This window comes from Cherax quadricarinatus, chromosome 2 (genome assembly GCF_038502225.1).
Source record: "Cherax quadricarinatus isolate ZL_2023a chromosome 2, ASM3850222v1, whole genome shotgun sequence".
In the NCBI taxonomy this organism is placed as follows: Eukaryota; Metazoa; Arthropoda; class Malacostraca; order Decapoda; family Parastacidae; genus Cherax; species Cherax quadricarinatus.
The window spans coordinates 8,963,296-8,971,672 of record NC_091293.1 but is presented as its reverse complement, the minus strand read 5'-3'; the positions used below and the strand labels follow the sequence as shown (position 1 = coordinate 8,971,672).

At 42.7% G+C, this 8,377-nt stretch overlaps 1 protein-coding gene across 5 annotated transcripts in view; it reads right to left on the bottom strand.

The window, feature by feature from the left end:
- The window catches only part of LOC128690316 (neuroepithelial cell-transforming gene 1 protein), a 1,446,122-nt gene that overhangs the window by 167,122 nt on the left and 1,270,623 nt on the right, over nt 1-8,377 (bottom strand). The gene's annotated exons all lie outside the window — the stretch shown is intronic.

Genomic DNA, 8,377 nt, shown 5'->3' with positions numbered 1-8,377 from the left:
TCTTACAATATATTCTGCAAACCTTAAACATAAACTGCAAATATATACGTTCAAAGGGATGGGAAATTCTAGCACTAGGTCTCTCATATTTCCATTCTTCGTCAGGAACTATACAGTGTTGCAACAGGTATGATGAGGGGAAAGATTCTCTCAGAGGTAAGAAAACATGTCTGGCACATGGCCTGTCCTTTGAGAGGTTCAGTGCCAGATACACCCTCCTCCCTCACCTTCCTCCCAAGAGGGGCTTGGGATACACTTCAAGATTTATTATAGAAAGCAGTGCAGAATGGAATGAAAACTTAAGAGACCGCCCAATAACCACGTCAGATCATCAGCTATAAGTTTAGTGCCATTATTTAATCATATTTATTAGACAGCTCTGTCACTATTACTTTAGTTTTGTGCGGTACCTTGTAGTAACTTAAGAAAAGAACATTAACGACTGTTACTCATTCTCACCTTCATGATATTCCTGATGATTTTTTAATATTCGTGAATATTTCCTCTCTCATATCTCTCAACACTGCATCACTATAAAAGGTTATCAATATGGGTATACAGATTCACAAGTATTTGAGTTTCCTTGAGTATTTCTTTGCCTTCAAAGGCGGTTGCTTGACGAGGCGAAGATGTTCTTTGTCTGAGGAATTGGACATCTCAGTCTTCTTCCTCCAACTGAACCTAATTACCCCCACTTCTCCCTTCCTTACCCTATCAATCCCATTCCTGTGCTTTCCCAATCTCTCCCCTCGGCTTCCTTTCCTGCTTTTGGCCTTTGGAGTGTTTGCCTCTGATATTCTAGCTCCTAGGTTGGGGAAAGGGTGTCGTTGTTCGTCCCATTCCGTTGAGGTCCATGTGGTGGTGGTGTTTGCCGTGGAATCTGGATCATCTGGAAATGTCCCAATCCACCTCTGGATTTCTGGGGGGTGGCTTAGGGTTTCCTTTGGATAACAGGTGCATCTTTGTAGGCTGCCTGTCGGTTCTGGGAGGTAGTGGCCGTAGGAGGTATGCCTTGTGGTGGGTTTCCGGCTGCCCTCTCTTTTGTCCACGGAGGTGACTCGGTGGATGAGGTTGCTATCTTGGATTGTTGGTTTACCAGTATGAAAGGTAGGGAGTGGCATGGGTTCTTCACCACATCTGCATTGTTGACCGCTCTGAGGGCCCACTTGGGCTTGGGGATATACGATCCCTTTCATTCTTCCTGGGATCTCTCTCTGCACATTCCCCCTTTTTTAAAATAAACAAATAAAAATAAAGGGGGAAACTTATCGAGACCCATGACCTGCCTCCTCCTAGACCCTTTCCAGCGGCACACCCCTACAGACCCTGCAGACCTTCGGACCATTCTTGGGACCTCTTTTCCAACTCGGTACCTTCTCTGGGTAGTGTTTCCCTCCTATGGTTCCCCAGTTCCGACAGACTATTTAGACACTTCTGACCTCTGCACAGCTTTGACGATCCCGGCTTCTCCACACACAGTGCATCAATTTTCAGATCGTACACACGACTCAGGATGGCCTGCCTTTAACCTTCTGTCCAAAAGACTTGAAATTGTCACTGATTACCCTACCTCAGTTTCCTCTCATGCATCTAAAAAAAGTCCAACAAAGTAATTCCCCCCCTTACTCTCTGTTTCAAAGTACTTCCTGGACAAAATTCTTTATGCTCCATCCTACTTCTACTACTGCCAATCTTTCTGACTTCAGCATCAGCAAGGCACTCCTTCACCATGTTGGGCAGAACATTTCCTTCCATGTTCTTAAGAGTGGAACCTGCATTGCTACAGTTCAAAATCCAGAGCAGGCCCATAATCTCTCACTTTTTGACATTGGTGACAACACGGCCTGGTCACAGACCGGGTCGCGGGGGCGTTGACCCCCGGAACTCTCTCCAGGTAAACTCCAGGTAAACACTAGTTATAATTCTCAAGCACATCTTCCTTAATACTTGCTGTGGATCTACTATCCTTCCACATACGATCATACAACTCGACTTTCTCTGGATTGTAATGAAGACTTTCTGAAGTAACTCGAGCTCCAGAATCTCCCGATCATTAAAGTTGATACATACTCCCTCTCCGCAGATGAAGGCGTTATCCTTGCAATATAGCGATGATAACTTTCGATAGCCGTGAACATCCACCATCTATTTACCTAGCAAGACAAAGCCTACAAGTGAGGGAGGTGATCCCTACCCCGCAAGAATGTAGAAAATGCTGGCGCTTCGGCAACTCGGCAAAATATTGCAGGTCAGTTGCAAAGTGCCTTGTCTGTGGTGTAGCTGACCATAGCAGTCCATCCTGCAGCCACCCTCCACTTGTCGTAACTGCAAAGAGGCGCACTCTACCTATTCTCGCCGTTGTCCAATTTTCTTAAGAGGAAGGGAGATCTATTGTCTTAACGAGAATGAGGGCTTCTCTTGCATCATGGCAGTTTCCCATCTCACCTCCAAGGACTATTTCCATGGCTTTTTAATTCCAGGGTCGCTAGACGGCCCCAGACCTTGGTGATGCCTGCTTCCACAGTTGCCTCTGTGTCCCTTTCTCTTTTACGGTCCTGGGCTCTGAGGTTCCAACCTCATCATCTCTTACTGTCCCCACTTCCTCACCTTCCCACTCCCATGTTTCAACATCTCAGCGCCCTCTCCTAACTAAATTGATGCCATATATCCCTTCTTCTCTAGAGTCATCTATGTCTAAATCTCCTTCAACCCCCAAACTACATGGCATTCCCAAACGTTCTTCTTTCCTTATCTCCGCGTCTAGGTCTTTACCTAGAGATGCATCTGATATTGTTGTGGGGGCTCATCCAACCCCTAGTATAGTTGTTCCATCGCCTGTCCCTCCAGAAATTTTTGCCTACCAAGACACCTCTACCCTTTCTTTTGTGTCTTTCGTTATCTCTCCACTTTTTACCCAGACAACATCTTCCCCTGCGACCATGCTCTCTCCGTGTTCTTTCTCATCAGAAACTATTGAAGCCATCTCTGCATTTATCGTATTTATCGAGGAGACAACAACTATGTTGGACACCAGTCCACCTTCTGCCATTTCACATTCTCACCTTCTACGCCCTTCTTCACACTACCTTTCTTCACGCCATCTTTACTATTTCCCAATGCCTCCCCATGTTGGCCCTCCTGGTCCAAAGACAACTGCCAAATGTTACTGTTACACTCTTATTAGCTGATCATGGTTTATTTACAGTGCAGTAATTGGGGAGAGCTTCAGGCATTGTTCCTCCAGTTTTTCCCTGTGTCTGCAAGAACCAAAATTGCACTCTGCTGTTATCCGTCCAGTCTCGGGCTATATATTATTACATTCATCAGATTTTTTCCTGATGGGACTTTTAATGAAAGCGCACTTCTCGCACACCACAGTATACCACATTCACAGGTCCTTGTCCATATTTCACTACATTACACTGCAGGCAGCATCTACTTGGACACGTGGTATACAATCTGCTCTTTATATCTTTCTCCATCCCGGCCATTATCTATTCCTGTTGTGGAATCTCTGATTTCTTCCCTACCTCCTTCTATCTGCTTATTAGATTTTAATGCTCATCATTTCCTATGGGGAGGGTCTCACTATGACTCTCATGGCGATCAGTTCGTCTCATCTCACTACTTTTCCCCTCCATATTTTTAAATACAGGTCCTACCATTCATTTCTATCCTTGCACTCTTTCTTGCATATATCTCTCAATTTGCTCCTCCTCAACTGCACTCAACTATATCTGGTCTTTGCTCCCTGATTTACATGACAGCGATCATTTTCTTATCCTGCATCTCATATGAATTTTCGACCTCCTCGTAGCTCACGTTAGCAGTCTGAACAGGCAAATTGGGCTCTTTACACGCGTCAAACTGTTTTTAGTGAAGAACCATCTCTTTCGTCTTCAACTGTTGGGCCATTGCAACTATTTTTGTCCTCGGTTTTATCAGCAACCTTGAATACAATCTCTCAAACCTCGAGTAGACACCCTCATAAATGCGTGCCTTGGTGGTCTCCTACTTCTGCTTGTGCAGTGCATTTCAAATGTGCTGCATGGAACAGATATCGTTACAATAGGACCACAGAGAGACTCCTCGATTTTAAGCGGGCGAGGGTGGTTGCCCGACGTGTCATCCGTGAAGCACAACACACTTGTTGGTGGGACTGCGTTTTTACAGTTACTTCGGCTTCTTCTATGAGTGCAGTTTGGAAAAAATAGGGAAATTGAGTGGCAAGTACTCTCCAGACCCGTTTAGTAAATAGACGCTTGGCGTGGTATTTAGAGACACACAATAGTCTTTCCACTCGCCAATTTGGCTTCCGTAAGGGCAGCTCCACTATTGATCCCTTACTCCGTTTAGATACCTATGTTCGTAATACAGTGGACCCTTGAATTTGCTCCAGAGAGTCTGCTGAAATTCAAAATTCACGATTTTCAAAATCATTTTCCCCATAAGAAATAATGTCAATCAAATTAATCCGTTCCAGACACCCAAAAGTATTAAAAAATATTTTTTTTTAAATTCAGCGTACATTTATCTACACAGAAAACAATGATACATGAAGAATAAAACAATAATAACTTGACACTTACCTTTATTGAGGAGTCGTTGATGTGTGGAAGATGGGAGGAGGGGAGAGGATGGAAGAATTACTATTGTTTGGGAGGGGAATCCCCTTCCATAAAGACTTCAGATACCAAGTACTTTTCCGGGGTTACTTCCTTTTTTTGTTTTTTAATGCCACTAGGACCAGCTTGAGAGTCACTGGACCCCTGTCGCTCAAAAAATTGTTCCAGAAAGGTCTGTTTCTGGTGCTTCTTTAAAATTTACCTAAAATGAGATAAAACATTGTCATTGAATATGTCGTATACACAGCCTGCAACTGCTTTGTCCGGGTGATGTTCCTCCATAAATCTTTCTATCCTAGTCCACATTGCACACATCTCCTTAATCTCTGAAGAAAGCAACTTTTTCCCTCTCTCTTCCTTCTCTGAAGCAATTTCCTGAGCTGTGGTCTGTTGCTGTTGCAGATTATGGTCTAGCAGCTTTTCAGTGGTTAGCTCTTCATTGTGGTCCTCCACCAACTCTCCCGCATCCTCGCCACTAACTTCCAACCCCAATGACTTTCCCAATGCTATAATAGACTCCACAACTGGCAAAGAGTTGTCAGGGTCAGCCTCAAACTTTTCAAAATCTTTGTCGAGGACACATTCTGGCCACAGTTTTCTCCAAGCAGAGTTCATCGTCCTGGAAGACACTCTCTGCCAAGACTTACCTATAAGGTTTATGGAATGGAGGATATTGAAGTGATCTTTCCAGAACTCTCTTAGGGTCAATTCCGAGTCTGAAGTTATGTTAAAGCACCTTTGAAGCATTAGTTTGGTGTAGAGTTTTTTGAAGTTTGAAATAATCTGCTGGTCCATGGGCTGGAGAAGAGGTGTGGAATTAGGGGGCAAGAACTTCACTGTGATGAAATGAAACTCCTTCACCATTTGCTCTTCCAAGTCTGGAGGATGAGCAGGAGCAATGTCCATCACCAGGAAGCGTTTCATACGACCACCGGTTTCTAAGCCAAATCACCAAAATCAAGCCAAATCACAAAAAGGCACATGACACTACATGGAGATATAACATCTTAGCCCAAGCTCGTTCCTTATTCCTCCGAGGCAATCTGCCACTTTTTCTTAAAAACCTTTTGTTTGAGAGACATTTCCGTGTGCGAGTTAATAATTTGCTTTCCCAGGACTTTGTCCAAGCTGAAGGGAGGGGAAGAGCCTTTTTTCATGGATTAGAAAATTAAATGTTTTCTTTCTTAAAAATAGTGCATAATTCTGGCAATATATTAATGTAATCAGCTTGTTTCTATCATATCTCTAAGTATGTTTTTCATTAAATGTATTTTTTGTTCTTGCTGGCAGCAAGAGGACATGTTGGCAATTAGTGTTTTTTTTTTCCTCCAAAAAATGCGATTTTTATAATTGTTTCATTCTATATACTCTACATGGTAACTTCTGTGCTGGCTAAAGTGTAGAGTGCAGTGAGTGTCTCCTTTAGTAGCCTGCAGGCTGTCAACAGGGAAGGTGGAGTATTACAAGCTGAGATTTGGCGTGTCGTAACCGTGGAGTTTCACACTAAACAATAATATTAAATCAAAAATAAGTTAATGACATTGTTTTCCATTTTCTGTGATATGTATTAATAAGATTGTCATAAATTTTGCACACGTTATTGAGGAATGATGCTTCTACAAACACCAAAGTGGGATTGTCATATTGTTTACAGCTTTTTTTTAATGATTTTTCCCACAAAAAAAATCACTGCTTCAACTTTTTTTTTTATGGAATCTACTGATATTATCGCTGAAACAGCTGGGATTAACAATAATCTAGCCTTTATCTTTCATCTGATGTGCATAATTTATTTTTTCTATCTAACTTGAAGGCTAACAGTCAAAACAAGTACAGTCTACACTTTTTATGCTGCTTAATCCACTGTTAAAATCTCATTGAACTCTGACCCAAAAAAAAAAAAAATTAGTGATTTTGCTCGCCCCTCCTGGTGTCCCTCAAAGATGTCCTTAGCACCACTTTTTCTATACTAGCTATAAATGATCTGGCCTCTGTTCTCTTATCTAATATTTGGTCTCACTTTTTGGTGATGACTTTGCTATAGCTTGTGCAGGCACAGACTGCCATATAGTAGCAGCATCGTTCCAGAATGATGTCAACCATGTTTCCCAATGGGCCATTACTAATGGGTTTAAATTTTCTGGTGCTAAAACTCACCAAATTACTTTCACCAGATGTTCTGTTGTCTCTCATACTCCATTGTACCTGCATGGTTCCTGTATCTTTGAATGTGATATGGATAGATTTCTCAGCCTTCAGTTTGATTGCCAGTTGTAATGGAAACCTCACATTATCTCTCTGAAAGCAACTTGCCATAGCCGGTTGAATATCTTTAAAACCCTTGCTGATCTTTTTTGGGGGACGGATCAACGAATTCTCCTTTGGCTTCATTCTGCCCTAATCCTATCGAAACTACATTATGGCGACCAGATATATACGCCCACAGTTCTTTCTAAATTTGATCCCGTTCATCATCAGAGACTACATTTGCATCTAGGTGCTTTCCTCCCCTGTTGAGAGTCTACATGCAGAGGGGAATGTTCCGTCTTTGCATGATCGGCATAATGCCCATTGCCTCCGATCTCATGTTTACTCTTCCCCTTTTATCATCGTATTCACTCTCTCTTGGCTTCTCTTCAATTGCCCTCTTTATTTTTTCATCTGGCATCTACCTTTTCTCTTTCCTCCCTGGGAGGTTCTGTCAGTTCATGTCTGTTCTTCTCCACTGCTGTGCGCGAGAGCTCAAATACCTACAGTGGCTTCTCAGATGCCACTTCCGATCTCATTCTCACGCAGTCGCAGTTTACACTGATGGCTCAAAATCCTCTGATGGTGTTGGGTTTGCAGCAGTGTTCCCAGACAGTGTTGTGTGAGGTCATTTATTAGACTCAGCATTTTTACAGCTGAACTGTATGCAATTCTCATTGCGATTATCCGTATTGCACCTATGCCTACCTCAACATTTGTAGTAGTTTCAGACTCCTTTAGTGCTTTGCAGGCTATCAAAAAATTTTATTTGCCTCATCCCCTAGTTCTTCAAATCCAACTTTGGTTGTGCCGAATCTCTAGCAGAAACAAAGAAATAGTTTTCTGCTGGGTCCCTGGTCATGGAGATGTTCAGGGCAATAAACTCGACTGCGCGCCCAGCTGTACTTGACCATCGAGTTTCATATAGGGGTATTCCATTCTCAGATTGTTTTGTTGTAATCTCTAGCCACCTTCGCAATCGTTGGCAACAACATTGATCTGAAGTGATTCAAACAAATTATATTCTATCAAGCCGAGTTTAGGTTTCTGATCTTCTTATCATCGATGCCGAGGTTGGGAGACTATGCACACCCTGGCACACACGTCTCACTCATGGGTATCTCATAGAGAGGCGCCATGTTCCAGTCTGTGATAACTGTCAGGTTCCAATTTCAATTTGTCATATTCTGCTGGACTGTCCTGTCTACCAGCGAGCACGCAGAATTTACCTCCGACGTCTTCATCGCTCTAACTTTATCTTCCGTCTTAGCTGACGGCCCCATTTTTGACACAGACTCCTTCTGACTTTTTGACAGCAACAGATCTGTTATACAAACTTTGATGATATTTCCTTTAGCACTCTTCACAGCCCTTTCTAACTGTACCTCTGTTATCCTCTTCTTCCTTAATAGTCACAAATCAAGCAATCCTGCCCTCCAGCACTAAATGACCGTTGTGGGTTTAACGCTTGGTTTCCATTATAATAATAAGTATTTCTTGCTATT